This window comes from Coregonus clupeaformis, chromosome 15, assembly GCF_020615455.1.
Source record: "Coregonus clupeaformis isolate EN_2021a chromosome 15, ASM2061545v1, whole genome shotgun sequence".
Taxonomy (NCBI): domain Eukaryota; kingdom Metazoa; phylum Chordata; class Actinopteri; order Salmoniformes; family Salmonidae; genus Coregonus; species Coregonus clupeaformis.
Window position 1 is genome coordinate 14,009,687 of NC_059206.1, and position 18,583 is coordinate 14,028,269.

Below are 18,583 nucleotides of genomic sequence, written 5' to 3' on the forward strand. Positions count from 1 at the left end.
ACAAACATTGGAGTAAAACAAGCGTATATTTTGGGTTCTGACGGGGTACGACAGTTGAACTAAACTCATGAGGCAGTTATAAGTTATATTCTTCAAGAATCATTGGGTACATATAAAGCTGAAGCATCTATTTATAACCTTTTCTCACCATCTCCTCCCTTGTTCTGTCCACTATGCTTAATCTGCACCCACTTTAAACGACGCAGATGAGTTAGTTATACATATCTTTTGACTCAGTTGCTTGACCAAAAACCTCACCAGCTCCTGCCACCTGACAGATGATAACTGAGATCATATGCTTTAGCATTTGGGGTGTTCAGAGTCAGACAAATAAAACATGGGTACGTACATATGTTGTTAACTAGGCACCTTATAGTACAATAATATACTCTCACCTCCTTGTGTGAGTGTCTTGAATGCAGACCTTCTTGAGACTCAAAGTCTAGTATTTTATTCTTCAAAATGTGCAAGCAAGAAGTTAACATGCTAACGTTAGCTAGCTAACTCACTGACGACAGACAGCCCTCATCAATGCCCCACCACCAGCAACAGATGTCCCCTCCTAGTCTGAGACACTAACCCAAGGCAAGGCCAATATACAAGCTAGATATATAGAGAAGCCATTGCTTATTTAACTTTGTCAATCTAGCTAGCTAATAATAGGCTGCTAGCTACTATACTAGAGTTTGTGCTAGCCAAATTACTTAACAACAACATGCAAAAATACAAGGAGGGTAGTTAGCTAGTTAGTTAGACAGATTACTATAATGTCACCTTAATGATGGCTGACTACATCTAGCTGTACCTTCAAGACAAGTAACTTTAGCTAGCTAGCTAGGTATCTAGCTAACTAGCTAATCACAAGGTGTAAACTTTTTCTGGCAGTCATTGACAACGTGAGTGTGAAAAAGTCGAAACTCAACTTTTTTTATCTATCAGAAACGTGGTTTTTACATCTGACAGACATTTGACATAGTTAAAGATTAATCTGTCATGACATTGTAAACAATATTTGAGATGACATTTTACCTGTAAACATTAGATTTTAGTCCTCCGCTAAACAACGTTCAGTCTGTCACGTATTTCTCCAACCACAACAGCCGTATGGAGTAGACCAAAGCAATCGTTGAAAATAGATCGATGTGAAGTAATTGTACATTGGGTTGGGAAGTTGGGAATGGAATTGTAGAGGAATATGATAGGGCGCACATCTGCAAGATGATAAAATCACAGCTGTGTCTCGCAATATGACCCTTGTAACGTTTTACTGCAATTTATTTCCAAAATCAACTTGTCCGTTTTTTTCCCCAGATGTCTGTTGTTTTTTTGCTCTCCCAAAATGGATTAGTAGGCCTAGCCCATCATCAAACTAAAGATACTGGTAACTAACTGTTCCTTCTTCTATCTGTGATCAAACAGTATATACATTTTTAAACATGATTTGAACCCTAAGTCTACTTCACAATTCCGATAGTAGACTTTTCAAAATGATTTCAAAATGGATCTCTATCAGTATTGAGTGGGCGTTCATCCCCATCTTTGGCTATAGTCTCTCTTTCAATTTATCGTTCTTTCAGGTACCGGTCTCTCATATTTCACCAAAAAAACTTTCACCCGCTCTTCAAAAGCCGTGTGTGTTTTGAAGCATATCCCAGTGGATTTTCTATGAAAATACTGTTGTCAGGATTGTCTGGGAGAGTTGAGCTCAGGGGGACCGTGTCTTAGCAATAGAAACAGCATGCACTGAGTGACAGTATAGGGGATAAACAGAGGACTAAAGAGACTGTGTGCGGACAAAGGTCTGCAGGGTGACAGGCCTTCAGTTAGACCTTATTCCCTTGTGTGCTTTCCATTTGCAAGTAAAAGTAAAAGTCCTGTGGTGGTTCAGTGGTTTAGTAGTGGTCTTGGCTGTGGTCTATGAAAGTTCAAGGACAAAATTGCCCAGGTCAGTAAAGAAATGCTGGCCCATTGTTTGGGCACCATGGGAGGCATCAGGGTGTCCTGGACAACCTCTAGATCTGGAGGCTTGGTCTTGATGACCGCCAACAGGACAATGAAGCAACAAAAAAACGTCAATAGTCTGGAAATGACTTAAGAAGCATGATCGTACAGAAAAAAACAAACAATAACCACGCTCTGGAGAGTTCAGTTGTGAGTCTTGTTAACTGCGAGACCTGTTTGTTGTAATGTGATGTTACGTATTCACATATGATGTCACAAATGGCAGCCATTACCTCTCCATCTCCCAATGATCTAGAATGGTGAAGAGATTAAGTGATGGCTGTCTCTGTGACATCATAAACAGATCATGGATCAATGCAATTACCTGTAGCCTATATCTTATTGTATAGCATTTTGGCTACAAGACATCGTCACAAACTAGTTTTACAGAAAGTGGAGCCCTAATTCCCCCAAAGAGAAAGCTTATAGGGCTTCAGCGGCAAGGAACACAAGTTTACTAAACTGTGTGCAATGCTCACCCAGCAATTACTTTTGTATGATACTTTATACGGTACTGTATTAAACTTGTATGCAATTGATGTATGCGTGCATTTGTGCATGTAAACAAAAGATGGCCTCAACATCTACACCATTATGAGTAGTTCTGGGGCTGTATTCACGAAGCATCGCGGAGTTGGAGTGCTGATGTAGAATCAGGTTCCCCTTGTCCATGTAATCTTACCAGTATTCATTATGATGTAAAGGCAAAACGGATCCTAGATCAGCACTCCTGAGACACTTGACACATACGACCCTTGATGGATAACGATTACTATCAGTGCTCTAAATATTGATCCCTAGTCAAATGGACCAAGATCCCTTACAGTAGACAACTGTATACCATGGAGTTATGGAACTACCACTCCACTTGTTCTGAATGGGGCAGTTCTCTAACAATTTATTCAATTTGTATAGCCCTATTCAATGCACAAATAATCTCAAAGCGCTTTAAAGCAACAACAAAAAAAAGCTATTTAGAAAAACAGAGGGCCAAGTCATCTTAAATCTGCCAATCTTTGTTCCTATATCTTGACAAGACTGCATAAAACTGCTATCATATCCAAATGACTATGCATATGCAGTTTACATCTGTCAAAATTATCCTCTGCATCCCAAATGGCACCATATTCCCTACATAGAGCACTACTTTTGACCAGAGCCAAGGGTGCCATTTGGGATGCAAACCTATTCCTTGTGGTTTGGATGTTTCTCCTCCCTCTATGTGCTATGCAGCTGGTCCTAGGTAGACACACACTGGATATCACTTTATCAAAACAGAGAAGACAAGGCAATCATATCTTAATGAGACTCAATTAGGCAGGATGCTACCAAACCTCCCAGCAATAAGACTTCCTGCTACAGGGAAATCATGTGAGTGAGAGAGAATTGAGACTTTGCCAGTTGTGATATACCACAGTGCTAATGCGCACACACACACACACACACACATGCACAAACACACACACATGCGCATACACACACGCACGCTCACACACACACACACACACACACACAGGCATGCACATACACACAGAGATAGAGAGAGGGGGGAGAGGGACAGAGACAGAGGGACAGAGGAGAAGATATAGTAAATCATAAATACTTTATATTCTTGGAAATTATTGAGTTTCCAATATACAGTGATAAAATATTATATTGGAGTAAATAAATGTTGGAGATTAATCATAAGTGTCTCTGTCTCTGGGGTAGACAAGTTATTTTTGGACATAGAAAGTGGAAAAACAAACTCTAGCTTTATATTTCTCCCCACTCACCCATTCATCGAAATAAATTATTAACACAATCTAGTCAACCCTTGCCATGCTGTGAGCAAAGACATCGCCCTGCTGTAGCACTGCAGACACCGCTGCCAACTCACATCCTTCCTTCAGCCTACTGTTGTTTGTGAATTACGCCATTGTAAAGAATTGTGTAACTAGACGGAAAAAACATAAACATGAGCAAATATGACACCGCAATATTATTTTATAGCGGTTCATCAAGTCTCCCTGACAACCCAATAACATGGCGCTTGTCTGATTCTGAAACAAGAGAGGACTGCCATCTTGTGGTGGGATTGATCATAACATTCACACACACGCATACACACGGTAATGTGTCATTAATCTATTATACACTTATATATGTTTACAGCTATATAAAAGTACTATATAATATACTTATATATGTTTACAGCTATATAAGAGTACTATATAATATACTACTTATATATGTTTACAGCTATATAAGTACTTAAAATGTAATACTAAAGATACAAAAGAGTGTATCCGAAAGTATGATAGTTTCAAATCATCCAAATGGACTGGATTTCGTACAAGAACGTTAATGCTACTGATTAAATCACCTTAAGCAACTTTTACACAAATCAAATCACAATTATTTTAAAGTACATTCATACAACGTCTGCTAAATGCTATATTTATGTCTCAACACACTTTACAAATGACAAAAATAAAAACACAAAGGACAGAGAAACAAAGCAACAGACTTACCTACACTGACAGAAAAACATGAAGCGAAAACAAAAGGACAACAGATGATAAGATGGATGGGGGGGTGGGGGGGCAAGACAGCACGGTGGGGTACAAAACAGTAGGGGGAAGACAGTACAGTGGGGCAAGACAGTACGGAGGGGTGGGCAAGACAGTAAGAGGGGGCAAGACAGTAGGGGGGCAGACAGTAAGAGGGGAGCAAGACAGTACGGGGGGGCAAGACAGTAGGGGGGGGGGGGCAGGGCAGCACGCGGGGGAAGACAGTACAGGTGGGGCAAGACAGTACAGGGGGTAAGACAGTACGGGGGGCAAGACAGTACAGGGGGGCAAGACAGTACGGGGGTAAGACAGTACGGGGGGCAAGACAGTACGGGGGGCAAGACAGTAGGGGGAAAGACAGTACAGGGGGCAAGACAGTACAGGGGTTAAGACAGTATGGGGGGGCAAGACAGTACGGGGGGGCAAGACAGTAGGGGGGGCAAGACAGTACAGGGGGGGCAAGACAGTATAGTAGGGGCGGCAAGACAGTGGGGGGGGCAAGACAATAGGGGGGGCAAGACTGTAGGGGGGGCAAGACAGTAGGGGGGAAAGACAGTACAGGGGGGGCAAGACAGTACGGGGGCAAGACAGTACGGGGGGCAAGACAGTACGGGGCGGCAAGACAGTATGGGGGGCACCACAGTACGGGGGCAAGACAGTACGGGGGGCAAGACAGTACGGGGGGGCAAGACAGTGGGAGGGGGCAAGACAGTATGGGGACCCAAAGCAGTAGGGGGGGCAAGACAGTAGATGGGGGCAAGACAGTACGGGGGCAAGACAGTACGGGGGTGGCAAGACACTACAGGGGGGCAAGACAGTACAGGGGGGGTGCAAGACGGTACGGGGGCAAGAAAGTATAGGGGGGGCAAGACAGTACGGGTGGAGCAAGACAGAACGGGGGGCAAGACAGTACAGGGGGGCAAGACAGCATGGGGGGCAAGACAGTACAGGGGTTTTGAAGACAGTACAGGGGTGGCAAGACAGTAGGGGGGCTAGAGAGCACGGGGGGCAAGACAGTGAGGGGGCAAGACAGTAGGTGGGGGCAAGACAGTACGGGGGGCAAGACAGTAAAGGGGGGCAAGACAGTACGGGGGGCAAGACAGTACAGGGGGTCAAGACAGTAGGGGGGGCTAGACAGTACGGGGGGCAAGACAGTGGGGGAGCAAGACAGTATGGGGGGGTAAGACAGTACGGGGGGCAAGACAGTAGGGGGGGCAAGACAGTAAAGGGGGGCAAGACAGTATGGGGGCAAGACAGTACAGGGGGTCAAGACAGTAGGGGGGGCTAGACAGTACGGGGGGATAAGACAGTACGGGGGGCAAGACAGTAGGGGGGGCAAGACAGTACGGGGGGCAAGACAGTACAGGGGGGGCAAGACAGTAGGGGGGGCAAGACAGTATAGTATGGACGGCAATACAGTGGGGGGGGCAAGACAGTACGGAGGGCAACATAGTATGGGGGCAAGACAGTACAGGGGGGATAAGACAGTATGGAGGGGCAAGACCGTAATGGGGGGCAAGACAGTACGGGGGGGGTAAGACAGTACTGGGGGGCAAGACAGTACGGGGGGCAAGACAGTACAGGGGGGTTAAGCCAGTACGGAGGGGGTGGTAACTCAGTACGGGGGGAAAGACAGTACGGGGAGGCAAGACAGTATGGGGCCACAAGACAGTACGGGGAGGCAAGACAGTCCGGGGGGACAAGACAGTACAGGGGGTGGCAAGACACTACGGGGGGGCAAGACAGTACAGGGGGGTGCAAGACGGTACAGGGGGGCAAGAAAGTACAGGGGGGGCAAGACAGTACAGGTGGGGCAAGACAGTACGGGGGGGCAAGACATTACGGGGGACAAGACAGTACAGGGGGGAAGACAATACGGGGGGCAGACAGTACAGGGGGGGCAAGACAGTATGGGGTAAGACAGTACGGGGGCAAGAAGGTATGGGGGGGCAAGACAGTACAGGGGGTTTGAAGAAAATACAGGGGGGGCAAGGCAGTACAGGGGGGGCAAGACAGTATGAGGGGGCAAAACAGTACGGGTGGGGGCAAGACAGTACAGGGGGGCAAGACAGTACGGGGGGGCAAGACAGTAGATGGGGGCAAGACAGTACGGGGGGGCAAGACAGTACAGGGGGCAAGACAGTACGGGGGGGCAAGACAGTACAGGGGGCAAGACAGCATGGGGGGCAAGACAGTACAGGGGTTTTGAAGACAGTACAGGGGTGGCAAGACAGTAGGGGGGGCTAGAGAGTATGGGGGCAAGACAGTGGGGGGGCAAGACAGTAGGTGGGGGGCAAGACAGTACAGGGGGCATGACAGTGGGGGGGCAAGACAGTACGGGGGCAAGACAGTAGGGGGCTAGACAGTACGGGGGCAAGACAGTGGGGAGCAAGACAGTACAGGGGGTAAGACAGTACGGGGGCAAGACAGTAGGGGGCAAGACAATAAAGGGGGCAAGACAGTACAGGGGGCAAGACAGTAGGGGGGCAAGACAGTATAGTATGGGCGGCAACACAGTGGGGGGCAAGACAGTAGGGGGTAAGACAGTATGGAGGGGCAAGACAGTACGGGGGGCAACATAGTATGGGGGCAAGACAGTACAGGGGGGATAAGACAGTATGGAGGGGCAAGACCGTACAGGGGGGCAAGACAGTACGGGGGGTAAGACAGTACAGGGGGGCATGACAGTGGGGGGGCAAGACAATAAAGGGGGGGCAAGACAGTACGGGGGGCAAGACAGTAGGGGGGCTAGACAGTACGGGGGGGGCAAGACAGTGGGGGAGCAAGACAGTACAGGGGGGTAAGACAGTACGGGGTAAGACAGTAGGGGGGTCAAGACAGTACGGGGGCAAGACAGTACAGGGGGGCAAGACAGTAGGGGGGGCAAGACAGTATAGTATGGGCGGCAATACAGTGGGGGGGCAAGACAGTAGGGGGGTAAGACAGTATGGAGGGGCAAGACAGTACAGGGGGGATAAGCCAGTATGGGGGGTAACTCAGTACGGGGGGGAAAGACAGTACGGGAGGCAAGACAGTTCGGGGGCACAAGACAGTACGGGGAGGCAAGACAGTACGGGGGGACAAGACAGTACAGGGGCTGGCAAGACACTACAGGGAGGGCAAGACAGTACAGGGGGGGTGCAAGACGGTACAGGGGGGGCAAGAAAGTACAGGGGGGGCAAGACAGTACAGGTGGGGCAAGACAGTACGGGGGAGGCAAGACATTACGGGGGGACAAGACAGTACAGGGGGGGCAAGACAATACAGGGGGGGGAAAGACAGTACAGGGGGGGCAAGACAGTATAGGGGTAAGACAGTACGGGGGGCAAGACAGTATGAGGGGGCAAGACAGTACAGGGGGTTTGAAGAAAATACAGGGGGGACAAGGCAGTACGGGTGGGCAAGACAGTATGAGGGGTTAAAACAGTACGGGTGGGGGCAAGACAGTACGGGGGGGGCAAAACAGTACGGGGGCAAGACAGTACAGGGGTTAAGTCAGTACGGGGGGAGAGACAGTAGGGGGCTAGACAGTAGGGGGGGCAAGACAGTACGGGGGGGCAAGACAGTCACGGGGGGCAAGACAGTACAGGGGGGAAAGACATTAGGTGGGGGCAAGACAGTACGGGGTGGGGGCAAGACAGCACGGGGGGCAAGACAGTATGGGGGGGCAAGACAGTAGGGGAGGGGCAAGGCAGTATGGGGGGACAAGACAGTACAGGGGGGGCAAGATAGTACGGGCGGGGCAAGACAGTACAGGGGGGGAAAGACAGTACGGGGCGGGGCAAGACAGTACAGGGGGGGCAAGACAGTACGGGGGGCAAGACAGTACGGGGGGCAAGACTGTATAGGGGCAAGACAGTACAGGGGGGTAAGACAGTACAGGGGGGTTAAGACAGTACGGGGGGGAAAGACAGTACGGGGCAGGATAAGTCAGTACGGGGGGGAAAGACAGTACGGGGAGGCAAGAATGTACGGGGGCACAAGACAGTACAGGGAGGCAAGACAGTACGGGAGGAAAAGACAGTACAGGGGGTGGCAAGACAGTACAGGGGGGGCAAGACAGTACAGGGGGGGTGCAAGACAGTACGGGGGGGCAAGAATGTACTGGGGGGCAAGACAGTACAGGGGGGGCAAGACAGTAGGGGGGTTAAGACAGTACAGGGGGGGCAAGAAAGTACAGGGGGGGCAAGACAGTACAGGTGGGGCAAGACAGTACAGGGGGGGCAAGACATTACGGGGGGGACAGACAGTACGGGGGGAAAGACAATATGGGGGCAAGACAGTACAGGGGGGCAAGACAGTACAGGGGGTCAAGACAGTACAGGGGGGCAAGACAGTACGGGAGGACAAGACAGTACGGGGGGTGCAAGACAGTACGGGGGGGCAAGAATGTACTGGGGGCGAGACAGTACAGGGGGGGTAAGACAGTATGGGGGGGCTAGACAGTATAGTATGGGTGGCAATACAGTGGGGGGGCAAGACAGTAGGGGGGTAAGACAGTATAGGGGGGCAAGACAGTACGGGGGGTGGCAAGACAGTACAGGGGGGGCAAGACAGTACAGGGGGGGTGCAAGACAGTACGGGGGGGAAATAATGTACTGGGGGGCGAGACAGTATAGGGGGGGCAAGACAGTACAGGGGGGCAAGACAGTATAGTATGGGCGGCAATACAGTGGGGGGGCCAAGACAGTAGGGGGGTAAGACAGTACGGGGGGGCAAGACAGTACGGGGGGCAACATAGTATGTGGGCAAGACAGTACAGGAGGGATAAGACAGTATGGAGGGGCAAGACCGTACAGGGGGCAAGACAGTACGGGGGTAAGACAGTACAGGGGGGCAAGACAGTACAGGGGGTTAAGCCAGTACGGGGGGGTGGTAACTCAGTACGGGGGGAAAGACAGGACGGGGAGGCAAGACAGTACGGAGCACAAGACAGTACGGGGAGGCAAGACAGTACGGGGGGACAAGACAGTAGAGGGGGTGGCAAGACACTACAGGGGGCAAGAAAGTACAGGGGGGGTTCAAGACGGTACAGGGGGGGCAAGAAAGTACAGGGGGGGCAAGACAGTACAGGTGGGGCAAGACAGTACGGGGGGGCAAGACATTACGGGGGGACAAGACAGTACAGGGGGGGCAAGACAATACGGGGGGCAAGACAGTACAGGGGGGCAAGACAGTATGGGGTAAGACAGTACGGGGGGCAAGACAGTATGGGGGCAAGACAGTACAGGGGGTTTGAAGAAAATACAGGGGGGGCAAGGCAGTACAGGGGGGCAAGACAGTATGAGGGGGCAAAACAGTACGGGTGGGGGCAAGACAGTACGGGGAGCAAAACATGTCCGGGGGGCAAGACAGTACGGGGGCAAGACAGTACAGGGGGTAAGTCAGTACGGGGGAGAGACAGTAGGGGGTTTAGACAGTAGGGGGGACTAGACAGTGGGGGGCAAGACAGTAGGGGGCAAGACAGTACGGGGCGGGGGCAAGATAGTACAGGGGGAGAAAGACAGTAGGGGGGTTAAGACAGTAGGGGGGGGCAAGGCAGTATGGGGGGACAAGACAGTACGTGGGGCAAGACAGTACAGGGGGGTAAGTCAGTACGGGGGGAGAAACAGTGGGGGGGCTAGACAGTAGGGGGGCAAGACAGTACGGGGGGCAAGGCAGTACGGGGGGCAAGACAGTATGGGGGGGCAAAACAGTACGGGTGGGGGCAAGACAGTACGGGGGGGCAAAACAGTACGGGGGGGCAAGACAGTACGGGGGGCAAGACAGTACAGGGGGGTAAGTCAGTACAGGGGGAGAGACAGTAGGGGGGGGGCAAGACAGTACGGGGGGGCAAGACAGTACGGGGGGCAAGACAGTACAGGGGGAGAGACAGTAGGGGGGCTAGACAGTAGAGGGGGCAAGACAGTACAGGGGGGCAAGACAGTACGGGGGGCAAGACAGTACACTGGGGGAAAGACATTAGGTGGGGGGGCAAGACAGTACGGGGTGGTGGCAAGACAGTACGGGGGGGCAAGACAGTACGGGGGGGCAAGACAGTACAGGGGGGGCAAGATAGTACGGGGGGGCAAGACTGTATGGGGCAAGACAGTACAGGGGGGATAAGACAGTAGGGGGGGGCAAGACAGTACAGGGGGGCAAGACAGTACAGGGGGGTAAGACAGTACAGGGGGGTTAAGACAGTACGGGGGGGCAAGACAGTACGGGGCGGGGTAAGTCAGTACGGGGGGGAAAGACATTACGGGGAGGCAAGACTGTACGGGGGCACAAGACAGTACAGGGAGGCAAGACAGTACGGGAGGACAAGACAGTACAGGGGGTGGCAAGACAGTACAGGGGAGGCAAGACAGTACAGGGGGGGTGCAAGACAGTACGGGGGGGCAAGACAGTAGGGGGGTTAAGACAGTACAGGGGGGGTGCAAGACAGTACAGGGAGGGCAAGAAAGTACAGGGGGGCAAGACAGTAAAGGTGGGGCAAGACAGTACAGGGGGGGCAAGACATTACGGGGGGCAAGACAGTACGGGGGGAAAGACAATATGGGGGCAAGACAGTACAGGAGGGCAAGACAGTACAGGGGGTCAAGACAATACAGGGGGGCAAGACAGTACGGGGGGTAAGACAGTACAGGGGGACACGACAGTACGGGGGGCAAGTCAGTACAGGGGGGGCAAGAAAGTACAGGGGGGAAAGACAGTACAGGTGGGGCAAGTCATTACGGGGGGAAGACAGTACAGGGAGGCAAGACAGTACGGGGGGAAAGACAATATGGGGGCAAGACAGTACAGGGGGGCAAGACAGTACAGGGGGTCAAGACAGTACAGGGGGCAAGACAGTACGGGGGGTAAGACAGTACAGGGGGCAAGACAGTACAGGGGGGTTAAGACAGTACGGGGGCATGACAGTACGGGGGTAGGTAATTACGGGGGGAAGACAGTACGGGGGGAAAGACAATATGGGGGCAAGACAGTACAGGGGGGCAAGACAGTACGGGGGGAAGCCAGTACTGTGGGGCAAGACAGTATAGGTGGGGGGCAAGACAGTACAGGTGGGGAAGAAAGACAGTACGGGGGGGGGGCAAGACAGTACAGGGGGGTGGCAAGACAGTACGGGGGGGCAAGACAGTACAGGGGGGCAAGACAGTACAGGAAGGGGTTAAGACAGTACAGGAAGGGGTTAAGACAGTACAGGAAGGGGTTAAGACAGTACAGGAAGGGGTTAAGACAGTACAGGAAGGGGTTAAGACAGTACGGGGGGCATGACAGTACAGGAAGGGGTTAAGACAGTACAGGGGGGCAAGACAGTACAGGAAGGGGTTAAGACAGTACAGGAAGGGGTTAAGACAGTACAGGAAGGGGTTAAGACAGTACAGGAAGGGGTTAAGACAGTACAGGGGGGTTAAGACAGTACAGGAAGGGGTTAAGACAGTACAGGGGGGTTAAGACAGTACAGGAAGGGGTTAAGACAGTACAGGGCCAATACTAATAAAGCATCTCAGACCAGATTTATGTTCTGCGAGTTGCTTCAAAATGCAGATCCAGGAACAGCTTTACTGTGATGTAAAATGACAACTGACCTCAGATCAGTGTTCAACAGCAGTTCTGGATAGATAGTATATAGCCATGGAAGATGGGAAGATGACACCTGCCCAGACATAACAGTAGCCTTACCACCACTAGCTTTGACTGCCTGTACTTCCTGTTGAGGATTGTTTTTATAGGGTGCATTCAAAATGGCACCCTATTTCCTATATAGTGCTCTACTACGAATAGGTCTCAGGCACTACACTTCCCGGAATAGGGTGCCATTTGGGACGCACATAATCTCATCTTTTCACCCTTTTAGCACTTCCTTTACATTGAAAATCACATTAGATAACTTGTGGACCGTTTCAATTCTACAAATTCAGTTTACCAGCAGCAGTGTTGTTTACTAGCCCAGTAGCTTGTCTACTAGCCCAGTAGCTATTCTTAGGATGATAGAGAGAAAATGTAGTATTTTTTCTTACAGTTCAACACAAATTACTTCTCCATTTGAAATGAATGTTGAAGCTAAAGTCCAGCAAGTATTTAATTTTGTTTTGCCTTTTCATAACTGGGTAATACGAATCCTTTGAAGTTCACATTTTAAAGTAAGGGCCTTAAAGGCCTTGGTTGACGAAATGAAACACTGCATCGAATAGGCTTTAACAAATACAATACTATTTATGGACTAACTCTGTTTACTATTAAAAGCAAAGGTCTCTTGTTAAAACTTTTATAGTTATGGGGGGGTAAATCTCAATGCGCCTGCTACATCAAAGCTTTTACTCTCAGAACAGCATCAGGATGAGGTTAGCAACCACACCACAGTGCTACATATGGGAGAGAATCTATTAATATCTGTCTTCCTAGCCCCAATTACTAACCAATGGCACAGCCTGTTGCTGCTGGCTGCCTCCAGCATGCATTATTAGTGTTCAGATTCATATGTTCGGCCTGGTGATAAACATCTTTTGTACCCTCGCCTGTCAATCAAAAAACTATTGACCCAAGCAACACCACTGAATGGTGGAACCTCAGTGCTCAAATAAATGTCAGCACAGTCCAAACTAATACCTTTTGAATTGGGCCCCCTATGAGCCCTGGTCCAAAATAATGCACTATATAGGGAATAGTGTGCCATTTGAGAAGCAGCTAATGATTTAGTTGATGGATGGTATTCAGTCATGGATCTGAAGGGAATGGATCATCATTAAACATTCACTTATTTTTTATTCTCCACTGTGAAAATAAAAAACAGACAATTCAATAACATAAACAACACGTAAGCACAACTGACTGTTTGTTGTCAGGGAATAGCCACACTCCTCAGCGGTGTGAGAAGGTAGGAGGCGGAAGGCCAAGGTTATTTTTCTGGATTATTTAGCAAAAAACTATAACATTTCAGATACAATTCTCTCATTTAAAATGTTGGGATCCGTTTTATACCGTATTAATAACCACTGAACATTCACTTCTGACGTCTGACTCGGGTTGTGTTACTGAGCTGTTGCATCTCATTGCATGTGCTCCTATATCTCTATGACAACCATAGGCCTACTCAAGCCGTTGATTTAATATGAATGTGATTATTCATCTCACCCCACCATTCCCATTTAGAACTGTTCATGTATAATGTATCAAAGATACTATTAATGTATACAGTTTAATTGTGTGTAGATCATTTTGCAATGAAAAACACTTACTGTGAAGTGTTACTTATTTGAAAATGCACGGAAAATTATCTTTGATTTAATTAAATAGAGACATCAACATTGGCATACAAATGTTTTTATATAATAATATTTGTTGGTATTACAGTACATGGGCAAGTGACTTGATATTCACATCAAACAGTCTGTTTTTCAATATTCTTTGCTTTGGTTATCAAATTCTCTATTTTTAATATGCATCCTTTATTTAACCAAGTCACATTGAGATGTACATTTCTTTTCAAGTGAGCCCTGGCCATGATGCCTTCTAAGACCTTCCCTTCAAAGTACATTTTCCTGTCTAGGTTTACATGTTTACTGCAGTTTAAAGATTTAACTGTAGTACAATATCTTTGTTGTGCAACAAAACCCATCAGGCCTTGCCACCATATAAAACGAATAGCGCCATTAATTTCCCGACAGTATCACTGTAAGAGAGATACAAATGAAAAGGAATGGGCTCTTAAGGAGGTACGACATCTCTCTCTCCTTCATTTCTCCGTCCACCATCCACCATCCTTTCCCCTGCGCCTTCTCTCCCACATGGCTGAGTGTTTCTTACCCATCATGCATGTATGGTTCTTTCCCAGGCATAGGGGGCTCTCTGTTTTCATTACCTTCTGCCAGTCATGTGATCCTGGGAGCGAGAGGGTAAATTACTCACAGGCTGCAGTGGTGATCGATTGCGGACCTCTGAGGGTTCATTACTGGCTAGCCTACATGTTTTGCTCTCTGCTCTCTCTACAAAGCTTTGGTAGAGACAAGCACGCACACACTGTATTGAAACATGATAGAAACCCAGAAGCCTACAGTACAGTGTCAGTGTGAAAGCTAACTTTGAAGCTTGGTGTGCGCAACAGGAAGTGACAATTGAATGCAAGCTTCACAAAAACAAATATAATTGTTAAAACATGTCTAGCCTGTCTATCTATGGGTAACAGGGTTGACATGTTATGCTCGACCCGCTCAGTTTTCCAAGACAAAACACCAGAAAATGGGCAAAAAGAGTAGAACCAGCTCACCTGGTTTTACGCTATGATTTGACTATTAGATGTTCAATGTTTCTTTAGAAAACAATATTTAAAAGGGAATAGTTTTAACATATTAAAACGAGAGTTCCAGTTTTTACGTAAAAAAAGGTTGACCTTAAAATGAGGAACAGACTTAAAAATCGCTCAGTTGGTAGAGCATGGTGCTTTCAACGCCAGGGTTGTGGGTTCGTTTCCCACGGGGGGGCCAGTATGAAAACGTATGCACTCACTAACTGTAAGTCGCTCTGGATAAGAGCGTCCGCTAAATATGTAAAATGTAAATGTAAATCACATGAAATAAATAATAATCTTCAGAAATGACTTTGAAAAAGCAACAAAATAACTAGGGCTTTACAATGATGGTGAGATTGTTGGGTTAAGTAGGTTCAAATCGTCCTTGAAGTGACACAGGGTTGACGGAGGGACATATCAAAATGCAGAATTTTGGCACTTTAGACAATCTTTATTCATATTAAAACTCTGATTTATTGAAATGTCCATGTGGTTTATATTAAAGGACACTTCATTTAATATAACAGGCTTTAAAATTCAATATTGGTGCACAATTACTACTTAAAATATCAAAGGGACAGGAAAGGCACTCTTTTTGTGGAAAGATCCATTAATAATTTTTGCTGTATTATGGATTTTGTATTGTAAATATGTTATGGTAGAGTAGTGTGTAATAAGGTGTTGTGTTATGGATTGTTTTACTGTATGTCAATTGTGGTTGGACCCCAGGAAGAGTAGCTGCTGCCTTGGCAGGAACTAATGGGGATCCGTAATAAATACAAATACAAATACAAATAATAAGGAGGTGGTTGAATATGTGTCCACCTTATAATGACAACTTTGATATCTTGGAATAGAATTAGCCTTCCTGTTGTGTTAGTGAATTAGCCTTCCCGTTGTGTTAGTGAATTAGCCTTCCTGTTGTGTTAGTGAATTAGCCTTCCTGTTGTGTTAGTGAATTAGCCTTCCTGTTGTGTTAGTGAATTAGCCTTCCCGTTGTGTTAGTGAATTAGCCTTCCCGTTGTGTTAGTGAATTAGCCTTCCTGTTGTGTTAGTGAATTAGCCTTCCTGTTGTGTTAGTGAATTAGCCTTCCTGTTGTGTTAGTGAATTAGCCTTCCCGTTGTGGTAGTGAATTAGCCTTCCTGTTGTGGTAGTGAATTAGCCTTCCCGTTGTATTAGTGAATTAGCCTTCCCGTTGTGTTAGTGAATTAGCCTTCCTGTTGTGGTAGTGAATTAGCCTTCCCGTTGTGTTAGTGAATTAGCCTTCCTGTTGTGTTTGTGAATTAGCCTTCCTGTTGTGTTAGTGAATTAGCCTTCCTGTTGTGGTAGTGAATTAGCCTTCCCGTTGTGTTAGTGAATTAGCCTTCCCGTTGTGTTAGTGAATTATCCTTCCGGTTGTGGTAGTGAATTAGCCTTCCCGTTGTGGTAGTGAATTAGCCTTCCCGTTGTGGTAGTGAATTAGCCTTCCCGTTGTGGTAGTGAATTAGCCTTCCCGTTGTGGTAGTGAATTAGCCTTCCCGTTGTGGTAGTGAATTAGCCTTCCCGTTGTGGTAGTGAATTAGCCTTCCCGTTGTGGTAGTGAATTAGCCTTCCCGTTGGGTTAGTGAATTAGCCTTCCTGTTGTGGTAGTGAATTAGCCTTCCCGTTGTGGTAGTGAATTAGCCTTCCCGTTGTGGTAGTGAATTAGCCTTCCCGTTGTGGTAGTGAATTAGCCTTCCTGTTGTGGTAGTGAATTAGCCTTCCCGTTGTGTTAGTGAATTAGCCTTCCCGTTGTGTTAGTGTATTAGCCTTCCCGTTGTGGTAGTGAATTAGCCTTCCAGTTGTGGTAGTGAAGGATATCTTTGAATAGAATCAGCCTTCCCGTTGTGGTAGGGACGGGGGAAAACGTAGCAGTGGGGTATCAGCGATTTCAGTGCCAACAGAAACTGTATTTGAAAGTAATATTTTTGAATTTGTAATCATTGCATTAATCAATTGAACTTCTTTGTCATGATTTGAAACGGAATTTAATGAATATTGCATTCAGTTTTTAAATTACATTAAATTGAATACTGGTGTTCAAATTCAATATTTATATATTCAGTTTCAGTATGGTAAATATTGCTTTCATTGTCTGTGTATGAAGTTTACAAACTATAATTTCAAGTTCACTAAAGTTTCATATATTCAACTTCTCAGATGCGTTTCAGATTTTTTTCAAATTCAGTTCTTTAAATTCAGATTCAAAACCAGTGACAACATCCTGGTACTTTGCCAGGATGGAATGGTAGAAGAGAACAGATAGAATCAAATCTTCTCTGTGTTAAACAGGTTTCTGGTGGTTTCTGAAGCCAATGTGGCATGTTGAATATATTTTCTTCGTATGGATTACAGGTTTCTGGTGGTTTCTGAAGCCAATGTGTCATGTTGAATATATTTTCTTCGTATGAATTTGGCTCTAGCATTTCAACCGTTTGGGCTACATGCTGTTATTATCACCCCATTCCTGAAAGCTTCAGTTCCCCACTATGGACACATTAGAAGGGAGTGTGACAAAAACAGCAATTTGCCCCCCGTTACAATATAGTTGAATAGCCCTATCATAGCCCTTCTAAGGATAGCTTTTCCACTCCCCAATTAATCTTGCTCTTGTGACTGACTTGGTGCGAACCGGGTCTCCTGCATGTCACAAGACTGTGTTAGCCTACTTAGCTAAAGCCCATAGGGATGAGTACGGGAAGCTAACAAGTCTCCAGCAAGGTTACCCATCAGAGGAGCGTGGACCTCGGTTACATTTCACCCCCCTTTAACCTCATACTCAGAGATCTCAGCACCAATATAACTGACGGGGTTCGAGCTCAGGCCTCCTGCACAACAACAACAACACTTTTCTGTGGCAAACAGAAGCAGAAGGATCTGTACACCCCATTTAATGATAGTCCAACAGAGGTGGTTTGGTGATCCATGTATGTGATGACCAACCTCAATGCCTGAGACCTGAAGACGTGTTAGTTTGACTGACGGAGTTCTAACCCAGCTCTCCTGTGCGCGACAAGTTACTCACTCGGCTCAACCGCTGGGGTCCCTGGGGAGTGAATGGGGGGTGAATGGGGGGGTGAGTGTAGCAGATGGGGAGCTGTGAAACTCACTCATCAGCCCCTTTTCTATTGACAAAGGCCTTTTTCAATAGTGCGGTGGGTTGGAACACGTCATGTGGGATTGCAAGGCAGAGGTCCTGAGTTTGAGTCTCGATATGAGCTGAATCGGGGGAAGTGATTCTCGCTAAGCAAGCAGCGTGTCGTCCTTTAACTTCCTGATCTCACCCCTATGGGCTCTAGCTAAGTGGGCTGACAAAGTATTGTGACATGCAGGAGACCCGGTTCGAAACCCAGTCAGTCACAAGACTAAGGCTAAATAGGTAGTGGAAAAGCTATTCTTAGAAGGGATATGACAGAGCTATGACAGGGCTATTCAACTGGATTGTTAAGGGGGCCAAATGACTGTTTTTAATCACACTCCCTTCTGCGCTTCCTGTGAGAATCACCGAGGGGAACAGAAGTCACGACCATGTTCCAGAGATCCTTCGCTTTCAGGAATGGGGTCATAATAATAATAATAATAATAATAATAATAAATAATAATAATAATAATAATAACAATAACAATAATAATAACAATAATTTGGTGGGTGCTTATATAATAGCTTATAGCCCAAACGGTTGAAACGCTAGAGCCAAATTCATAGGAAAAAAAAATATTCAACATGCCACATTGGCT

The 18,583-nt window shown here is 47.5% G+C and overlaps 1 protein-coding gene across 3 annotated transcripts in view; it reads right to left on the reverse strand.

The window, feature by feature from the left end:
• Window positions 1-1,118, reverse strand: part of pam (peptidylglycine alpha-amidating monooxygenase) — a 125,467-nt gene extending 124,349 nt beyond the window's left edge. For 2 of the 3 annotated variants that reach the window (XM_041897385.1, XM_041897381.1), the window contains exon 1: window positions 1,030-1,118. The gene's annotated coding sequence lies outside the window, so the exon portion shown is untranslated. The remainder of the gene's footprint in view (window positions 1-1,029) is intronic. The other variant, XM_041897386.1, reaches the window with a different exon arrangement.
• Window positions 1,119-18,583: the final 17,465 nt, after the last annotated feature.